Genomic DNA, 10,742 nt, shown 5'->3' on the forward strand with positions numbered 1-10,742 from the left:
CGCTCATGGGTCCGGAGCAGCCTCTTCTTTTCCAACCCCACACATTCTCAGACCTGGAAGTCCAGTTTTGTCTAGGTCAATAGCTCTATCGGCAAAGGGCCTGTGAGAGATTTTTTTCCTGGTTTTTCTTCAGGACATGTTAAGCGACAAGCTCTCTAACTAAAGGTCACCAGTGTGGTTTTTGGGGTGACTGCTAAAAATGTCCCCCTAGAGTGCAGTTGAAATCCTAAATAAATCACATGATGTTTAATTGTGTGTGCAAATAAAATTATGCAGGACTCCTTAATTAGAGTATAAAGTGCCAAGGACCATTTAGACTTCATGAAGAATTAATTTTTAATGACACGGGAACATTCTTATGAAAGCATGGTAGGAAGAAAAAGAGCAGGTGTAAAACTGTACATAATGTATGATCGTAATTATGAAAACTGTCGAAAAGTTGCGTGGGGACGGGGAACCTGGGGATAAACATACCAGAACGCTAACAACGACTCTGATGGATGGCATTAGAGAGAACTTTACTTTTTTTCTTTTTTTTTTTGTATTTTTCTGAAGCTGGAAACGGGGAGGCAGTCAGACAGACTCCCGCATGCGCCCGACCGGGATCCACCCGGCACGCCCACCAGGGGGCGATGCTCTGCCCATCTGGGGCATTGCTCTGTGCAACCAGAGACACTCCAGCGCCTGGGGCAGAGGCCCAGGAGCCATCCCCAGCGCCCGGGCCATCTTTTGCTCCAATGGAGCCTTGGCTGCGGGAGGGGAAGAGAGAGACAGAGAGGAAGGAGAGGGGGAGGGGTGGAGAAGCAGATGGGCACCTCTCCTGTGTGCCCTGGCCGGGAATCGAACCCGGGACTTCCGCACACCAGGCCGACGCTCTACCACTGAGCCAACTGGCCAGGGCCTACTTTTCTTTTTATTATTTTTGTTGAACTTTCCAAATTCTCCTCAATGAAAATATCTGCCTTTCTCATAGGGGGAAATAGGCATTTAAGTAACTAAAACCTGTTGGGTTATCACACTAAAGTGTACATGCAGGTCTAATGTAGGTGCGATAGTGAACTTGAGCAGAGAATAGAGCTTTCGGATAGTGCTCTTGTGTTCACTCACCGTTAGAGAGCATGTTGTTTGTGTATTTTCTCTTTGTTCTTCTCCTTCAGAGATACTAGTCAGAATACCACAAACATATCTGAAGGCCTGGGAGCCAATGGCAGCCTCCTCCCAAGCTCAGGGGAGGAAAGCATCCTTTTCCTCTGTCTGATACGTGTATTTGGGCTGGACATGGATGACACTCGTCTGGACTAAGGAGAACATTGCAATCACTCCTGATTATGTTCCTGGGACAACCACGCCCTTTGTCCCCACGGCAGTCACCGTAGGGCACTGGGATGAGGAGGAAAGAGGAGATGTGAGAAGTTAGCGGAAGCTGAACTCATAATCTCTTTATGAAAGCTTTTTCTTCAGAGTCAAACCCTCTCCTTCGTCCCCTCCAGACATTCTGGATGTTGGGATCTGTCATGAGGCCAGTGAAATGTCCTAAGTCTCTGTGAGGCAGAGTGTACATCTTCATTTCCAATGCTGTGAGAATTTAGAGGCTATAACTTCTACAGAAAAATAAAATAGTGATTGTAAAAAGGTCCATGTAATTTTCCACTTATTTTTTTTTCTGACAAGAGCAATGAGGAAAGTGTACGTCTTTCAAGCCTGTGGTGAACTTTATACCCATTTTCTGAGCAACTCCATTTTTGAGAGCCACTCTTAATTTTGAACTAATAAAAACTTGATTTAAAAAAATCAGAAAGACGTGTTAGTAGGGCTGTCAGTCCATTTTCTAATGACCCAGATTTCCTTCTCCAAGGCTAAAGCCATAACTTTAATATGCAAATATACGTCCATGGTGGTTTATACCAATGGCTATTAAGCAAGGGATGAGGTAAGAAGCATAAAAGATTGACAGTATATTTTTATTCAATCTCTCTTAAAATAATGATGCATGCAACCTCATGTCATTACTTTTTAATGATCTTAGCCTAGTTAATAGCACAGTAATATTCCAAAAAGGAGCAGGGAATTATTCCCACATTTAATTTTCATTGCAAAAGTGAAAGGAGATCTCTATTTCTTCTTTGCCAGAGAATATGTCTGCTGCCTATGACTGCATTAGCTCTGCTACATTACAGCTGAGCTAATGGATCAAAACCAAGTGATTAGTCTCCTGCCCTTTTGAGCATTTCCAAGTACTGACGGACTGGCTCCCAGAAACGTGAGCATGGGTTTTCAGTGTGTACGTGAAGTCTGCTGAACTTCGCATCAAGTCATGGCCTTTGGGCCTTCCATCAGACTTGACTACCTGTGATTTGTGCTTCTTCGGGTGTCTGGGTTGTGCAGAACAATTAGGAAAGAAGGTTTCCAGGGCTGGGGGTATAATAGAGACCATCCATCTATTCTGGTTTTCAGGCTTAGTCAAAAGCTCAGATGATCCAAAGCGGCCTTGTGCAGAAACTGTCCACTCATTCAGTAATTCATTCCTCTATTCATTCACCAGACACTATGTGCTGGCCACTGTCCTAGGTCCTTGATTCACAGTCCTGAACCCCAAAGACATTGTTCCCTGTGTTGGAGCTTATAGCAGCAATATTTTGAGTCCTCAAAATATTTTCTTGCCTGACCAGGCAGTGGCGCAGTGGGATGCGGAGCCACTGCGTCAAACTGGGATGCGGAGGACCCAGGTTCGAGACCCCGAGGCTGCCAGACTGAGCGCGGGCTCATCTGGTTTGAACAAAGCTCACCAGCTTGGACCCAAGGTTGCTTGTTTGAGTAAGGGGTTACTCGGTCTGCTGCAGCCCCATGGTTAAGGCATATATGAGAAAGCAATCAATGAACAACTAAGGTGTCGCAATGAAAAAAAACAATGATTGATGCTTCTCATCTCTCTCCGTTCCTGTCTGTCTGTTCCTATCTAGCCCTCTCTCTGACTCTCTCTCTGTCTCTGTAAAAAAAAAAAAAAAAAAAAAAATCTCAATAAAAGATACTCTCGGTTGTAATAGGCACAATGGAGTTAATGGGACCTTTTGTTTCAGGGGGAGGGAGAATAATAAAAAGCAGCAAACCAACTTAAATGCTCATGTAGATGGTAAGATACATCCCAAATACTATTAAATGTGGAAAAAAATAAAATTATATCTTTGAACCTCAATGAGATGCCGCTATGCACCCAACAGAATGGCTACAGTTAAGGAGACCAAGACACCATACGCTGGCAAAGATGTAGGGCTGCCGTAACTCTTCTACATCATTGGTGGGAAGGTGAAATGGTCAACCACTGGGTGAAAAGTTCTGACAGTTTCTAATAAAACTAAACACACAACTATACTATGGCCCAGTGGTTCCAGTCCTAGGTGGTAGCTATCTAAGAGACATAAAATCAGATGTCCAAAAAGTACTTGTACATCAATGTCAGCAGCAATTCTATTTACACTAGCCAAACAGCTGGCACAGTTGTTTGTCAACACAGTCGTATCTTTATTCAGTGAAGTACGACTCAATAAGCCAAAGGAAGTTCTGATATGAACCTCACAGACATTGTGCTCAGTTAAATAACATAAACACACAAGAATAGATATTATATGATTTCATTTATATGAAACGACACAGGCAAAGCTAAGCTATCGGGGGAAAGAATCAGAGCATTTATTGCCTCTGGAGGAAAAGGGAGTGGGGTAGACGGGGAAGAGATTCCAGGAAACTTTCTGGGGTGAAAGCAATGTTCTCTATCTTGATAGGTACTTGGAGTACACAGGTGTATTTAATTATCAAAGCCCATTTAATGCTGCACTTACGAACTGGGCATTTCGCCTGACCCATGGTGGTGCAATGGATAAGAGCATGAACCCAGAATGCTGCGATCCTGGTTTAAAAACCCCGAGGTCACCAGCTTGAGCACAGGCTCATTGGCTTGAGCACAAGATTATCGACATGATCTCAAGGTCGCTGGCTTAAAGCAAAGGGATGCTGGCTCAGCTAGAGACCCCCCTGCCCATCAAGGTACACACGAGAAGCCATCAATAGACAACTAATGTGAAGCAACTATGAGCTGATGCTTCTCACTCTCTCTCCCTCCCCATTTCTCTCTCTCTACAAAAAAAAAATGTGCATTTTATTGCCTGCAATTGTTATAAGAAAGAAAAGACCTATAAATAAATACTGAACTCTATCTAAGTAATGCTGCGCATGCTGACTGCAGCTTACTTTGAAATGCATGAAAAATATAAGTTGAGTGGATGGCTGGATGAATACATGGATGGAAGGAAAGTTAAATGTATAAAAAGATAATATATAGATGGATGAATATATGATAAAGCAAGTAAAGTAAAATATAATTCTAGGAAGTAGGTGGTTGGTGTATGGTTGTTCACTATAAAAGTCAACCTTCTATATGTTGAAATCATCATAAGAAAGCATTAGGAAAATAGATCTTTGAATCAAGTACCACTACGGTAGATGAAATTGTCACCAACTTTCTTTCACTTCCCCATTAGGCCCTTTTTAAGACTTTGCTTCCCACACTGTCTGCCACTTAAAGAGCCCACGATCCCCATGGTATGAACTCTGGAAGCTCGAGGCCCTTCCCCATACCCTATCCCATTAAATAAACTGAAAAACCAACGCATGAGGACTTGTTAAGGTTCTAGAATAGATAAATGTACCCTTAGAATGGTGTATTTAGATTTTAATCCATTAATTCATTTAGCATCCATTAATTATCTCAGATTCCCCCCTTGGCTCATGTATTTCCTCATATTTAATGACAGTAACCAACATGTTTTGTGTAGCTTCTGTGTGCCAGCTACGGTGCTAAGTGCTTTCATAAATTATCATTATTATTGTAAACAACCTTATGACTTAGAGTCACTACCCCTGCTTTACAGATGAGGAAACCAAGGTGCAAGCGGTTTTAGAAATTTTCCTAAGGTTACACACCTATTACATGGCAAAACCAGCCTTCGAAACCTGGTGTGTCTGATTTGAAGCCCATGCATTTTAAACATGCAATAAGAGATGATCTTTAAAGTTCTTTTCTGTTCCAGCATCCCTGATCTTAGAGGGCTAAAAATAAAACAAAACACAGTTCTAGACATTGTTGAGCACAGTTGTTAAGTCGGAGGGACTTGCTGAAATTTTGAATAAATAAATAAATAACTGAAATACCTCAACCTATTTAAAGCATTATCTTCAGCAACTCCTGCAGCCTGTTTGCTTCCTGTTTGCCAAACACACCTTGTGTCTTTAAGCCTAACACAATGCAAAAAGAGACAATCAGGGCTAAATCTGCAGAAGAGCATACCAGCTGTCACCAGCACCCTGAGACTGACAGATTGCTATAGCTAAGGGTTGGATTTGTTGTTTCTTGGGAGCCACGGTGAAGGGAAACATTGTGTATTCAACAGTACTTGCTTTCAGATCAAAGATAGCATACAAATATGTCTGCAGAGGTAAACACTTCTATCTCCTAGACAACTTGGTAGGATGCTACCCTATCCTCATTGAAGGAATGTTAACAGTGAATAGAATCTTTGGCTTTTCTTTTTTTAACAGAAAGACAAGAAAGCAGTATTCAAATGGTCAAACCTTTGGGAACATTCCTTAAAGCCACATATGACCTTCAAGATGAACTCTATGAAGGCTCTGCTGTGAGGCTGAGAATGAGATCCACACACGTAGTTTTATGAGAATCTCATAAAATACTGATTCAGAATTTGAAGACTCAAGATAAATGACTAGGTTGACTGGTCTTTTGGTTCATATTGGGCTGCGATTTATTTTTGACTGGTTTCTCTAACAGAAACTCATGGGGCTGCAATTCGAAGTCTGGGCTATAATGTACACACTTCTCATCTTGCCATTAAACACTGCAATTGTTTCTCACCTAGATGAGTGATTCAACTGTAACAGTACCTCCTTATATTACACAGCACCATGTGGTTCTCAAATGCCTTCAACCTCTCTTTCTCTCTCTCTGAATTCACCCCATCTTTGTACAACAGGCCCTATTATTTCACTTTACAGATGAGAAGACAAAAGAAAAGAGATTTGACAAAAATTGCAAATGATAGTTGAGGCACCCAGAATATGACCTTGCCCGATCGCTCTGAACAGTAATAATAAAATAATAAGCATAAAAGTAATTGCAATTGTAATAGCGATAATAGCAAGAGCAATAGCAAGAGCAATAGCAACAGAAATGATAACATCACAGCTTTCAGCAAGATGCTTTGCACCCAGAGGTCAGTGATTGTCCAGAGCACCAGTAGGATAGATCTTCCCAGCTCAGCAGCTCCCTCTCCTGGGGAACGCAGGAACCCAGACCCTGTCCCCCGTCTGCCATTTTGACAGTTCCTCACTACTGTCCACCGCCACACCGGGCAGCACACAATGAAACAGAGGTTTCTACCTGGATCAGTCTTTCAGAGACTGGTTGCAATGACAGACTCCCAAGTTTGACCCTATTGTTCCTGGCCAGGTCCTGAGATCAGGTTGACTTAAAATCCACTGTTGTCCGGCATCTGTTTCATCCTTCCCAATTCAGGATAACGCAGATGGGGTCCCCAAGTGGTTTGGGGGACATCTATCTTTTATTTCCCCAATTCCTAGGCCTTATAACTGAAAGACGTCTGGAGTGTTACAGAATCAGGTAAAAGGTGTATGTCCCAGGTTAGGGCTCATGAGCTTGAAGACGTTTTCTCTCCCCAAAGAAAGCGAGAACTGGCTCCTTGCTGCTCTTACCCCAAACACAAGCTGTTACATCCGGGCTCTGGAACTCAGCATAAGGGTTTCCCTACTGGCTATAATCCAAAACTACAATGACCTTGTGTATAATTTTTTGAAATGCAACAACATGTCTTTTGTTAAACAGCACAGAAGTCTACAGACTTCTATGTTTTCACATATGACTGAAGGTTAATTTCTGACAAACCCCAAAATGAGTTATTAAGGATGACAGATGCTGGCATTTGGGAACCAAGATCATTGTTCCCCAAGAGTTCTCTAAAGACTCTAATTCAATGGTTTTTGAAAGAGTAACTGGGCCAAGCAGAACTCCTTATGTCCCTTCTGACATCCAGCAGAGAGGTTGATGGTGCTAAGTGGCACAGAAAAAAAAAAATCATTTCAGCTGCCATAGCAGAGAGAAAACACTTTATTGAAACTTACCACTCGGGTTTCTACCTTGGCCACTACCACTTGACCTGTTTCTTTCTTCCCAAGCTCTTCATTTTCTCATTGTCCCCACATCACCTTCCTAATTGCACAAAGAGAAAGAATGCACTTGTAGGGATGCTGCAGTCCAATGGTCTGAGCACCCGAGCACCGGAGAGAAGTTACTAGTGAAGACATAGGTTGGAGCAGGAAGGGAGTCTGCAGCCTGGAGAAAGAGAAACTGGAAGAAGAGTCTATGGCGCATCAATTACCAACCTCAAGGGCTGTTCATTAAGTGAGATGATTTATACAAGGCACCTAGCACAGAATAAATGCTCAATAAACATTAGACCCTTTCACCCCCCCTCCTTCCTGAAGAGCACAATCCATTTTCTACCTGCTGATTAATTAGCAAGAGTGCTGCCTGTCTGGGTGATGTGCCACACAGAGCATGGCCAGCTGATTCATCATGAATAATGTAATGTCACAATCTGGACTATTTATATTCAGATGAATTGTACATAATGTGCCACACATACTAAAGAGGGACATTAATATTTAGCATTCCACGCTAAGCTGGGATGATTAATATGGCTTTAACTTTGTATCTTCTTTGCAGAATTTTCAATCTTTGCTCCTTTTAAAGGGACAATATAAAAAATGTCTTCGAAAACACAGGTGGGACTTGCTTATACGTTGCTGAAAAGAGTTGAGCAGGATGTTTTGAAAGCCTTAAAAATCTCCATAGCTTTTACCTAAATATATCAGTTCTGAGACTTTTTATCCTAAGGAAACATTCAAAAAAAAAGAAAAGGAAAAATGTTTATGCATAATATATTATGATAGGTGATTGGTTGAGTAAATTCACTCATTATACAGAACATTATGCAGTCATTAAAAATTGCTTACACAAAGCATGATCAACAACACAGAAATATACTTCTGTCACAGATTTAAGTAAGAATGATTAGCATAGACTAAGAAACTGAAGAAATAAAACAACTCCAAAATGTTTACAGTGGCTACTTTGAAGTAGTGAGTCTACAAATAATCCCTCTTCCTACTTTTTCAAATTTTTATAGAGATCTCTCCCCAGTGGTTTTTATAATCGGAAAAGTCCTTTTAGAAAGAAATAAACCATCACTAACTCCAAGCTCCATGTAGACAGAATCCCTGTTTCTCTTTCATTATTGTATGACTCCAAGTCTTAGCATCGTGCCTACCACATACACAGACAATCATTTCCGCTGTACATTGTTTGATGTTGGCAAATTCCTGAAGCCAGGTAAAGTCATGATGAAGGGAAGAGAGATAACAGGCACCCGCCATCATGTATTGGGCACCTACTGTGTGCCTGTTTTATGCCAGCCACCTACCTATATTATTTCTAATCCTTGCAACAGCCTTGTGAGTAAATGTCAGTATCTGCATATTCCAGATGTGCAAACTGAGGCACACAGAGAAAGCTAAAGAATTTACCTAAGTCCTGTCACTCGCAAGAGTGAATGACACCCAGCTGGGTGACTCCAGTGTTTTCCTTCTGTCTGCTAAAACTCACCTAGACTTTTGGATTATTCTAGTGAATTCTGTAAGCATAAGCAGATGCTGGCTTGACACAAAGATAACAAACTTCTAACATCTCAATTTCCCAGCACAGCTGGTTCCGGAGTTATTACTACTCCTCCTTGTCATAGTTTACAAGGGTCTGTGTATTTAAAACTAGGGGTTTAACGATCCAAGCTACCTTTCTCTCCCCTATCCTGCTCCCCAAATCCATTCAGATTCCTTCACTGAAGCCCCAGGACGCGGCCTTCTTGAGCCCCCTGGCCCCCGGCCAGGCCAGAGTGTGCCGCAGTACACTTGTCTGTGCACTTGGGGCCACCAACACCCTCCACCTGGAAGGCGGACACTGATGCTGACTGCGGAATCTGACAGTGATGAGCTCCGATGGGACTTGCATTTGTTGGACTAGCAGGTTTAAAACGGGCTCACCTTCAAGGAGCCTTCTTCATTCTCTCCGCAAATACTTGTTGAGTGCCCACTCTGCACATCACAGCGCTAAGTGCTGAAGTTTAAGGGTCTCCAGATATACGTGATCCATGTCTGTCTGGAGCTTGCCCTCCACTGCGGCAGGCAGACACGAACCATTAGAATCACACACAGGCATTTATAATTTTTATTTTTTTAGTGAGAGGAGGGGAAGCAGAGACAGACTCCTGCATGCGCCCCAACCAGGACCCACTCTGCAAACCCACTAGGGGGCGATGCTCTGCCCATCTGAGCCTGCTGCTCCATTGCAACCAGAGCCATTTTTTAGCACCTGAGGTGGAGGCCATGGAGCCATCCTCAGCACCTGGGGCCAACTTGCTCAAACCAAGCCATGGCTACAGGAGGAGAGGAGAAGAGAGAGAGAGAGAGAGAAGTGAGAGGGGGAGGAGTGGAGAAGCAGATGGGCTCTTCTGTGTGCCCTGATTGGGAATTGAACCTGGGAGGTCAACATGCCGGACTGACGCTCTACCACTGAGTCAACCGGCCAGGGCCCACATAGATGTTTATATGCCAGGTGCCATGAATGAGAAGTGAATTGAGGTTAGAATAGAGGCATTCTCCCCTGGTCCAGAGGCCACTGAGGAGGCACCAATAGTCTGAAATATGAAGGATAAGCAAATACATTATGTCCGTAAAATCATGGTGCACTTTTGACCGGTCACAGGAAAGCAACAAAAGATGATAGAAATGTGAAATCTGCACCAAATAAAAAGGAAAACCCTCCCAGTTTCTGTAGAATGATGTGGCAGCATGTGCACATGCACAGATGATGATGTAACACCGTGTATACAGCGGAGCAGCCCACAGCCATGCCAGTCGAGATGTGGACGGTACAGAGGAAAGTTCAGTGTGTTCTGTGGCTCGCTAAATTTGAATCCGTGACCAAAGTGCAACGTGAATATTGGCGCGTTTATAACAAAGCGCCACCACATAGGAATAACAGTACTCAGTGGGATAAGCAGTTGAAGGAAACCGGCAGTTTGGTGGAGAAACCCCGTTCTGGTAGGCCATCAGTCAGTGACGAGTCTGTAGAGGCTATACGGGATAGCTACCTAAGGAGCCCTAAAAAATCTGTGCGTGAGCCCACATGGAACTGCACTGAATAGGTATGAAACTGGGAGAGTTCTCCTTTTATTTGGTGCAGATTTCACATGTCTATCGTCTTTTGTTGCTTTCCTGTGACCGGTCAAAAGTGCACCATGACTTTACGGACACAGTGTATTAATTTAGCCAAGAGGACAGGAAGGGAAGAAACATGTGACAGAGAAAAGAAGGCACCTTTGAGAACTAAAGATGAACAGGACTTCCCAGGCCACAGAGAGCCAGGGCAGAAAGAGCAGAGCAGAAGGTAGAAGCCTGAGGCAGGACCCTAGGGGCTACACTAAGGATGTGTGTGTTTATCCAGGGAGCAATGGGAAGTCATTAAAGTACTCCAGCAGGGTCAAGTGACATCTTTTAAAGATTCCTCTGACTGGTGTGGGAAAGGAATGGGGAGGGACAAG

General features: G+C 43.1%; 1 non-coding gene across 1 annotated transcript; it reads right to left on the reverse strand.

Moving 5' to 3' along the window:
- Window positions 1-825: 825 nt before the first annotated feature.
- On the reverse strand, window positions 826-901 carry TRNAT-GGU (transfer RNA threonine (anticodon GGU)). Its single transcript has one exon. It is a non-coding gene; the product is annotated as a tRNA-Thr (tRNA).
- Between the last annotated feature and the right edge of the window lie 9,841 nt (window positions 902-10,742).

This window comes from Saccopteryx leptura, chromosome 4, assembly GCF_036850995.1.
Source record: "Saccopteryx leptura isolate mSacLep1 chromosome 4, mSacLep1_pri_phased_curated, whole genome shotgun sequence".
Classification (NCBI taxonomy): domain Eukaryota; kingdom Metazoa; phylum Chordata; class Mammalia; order Chiroptera; family Emballonuridae; genus Saccopteryx; species Saccopteryx leptura.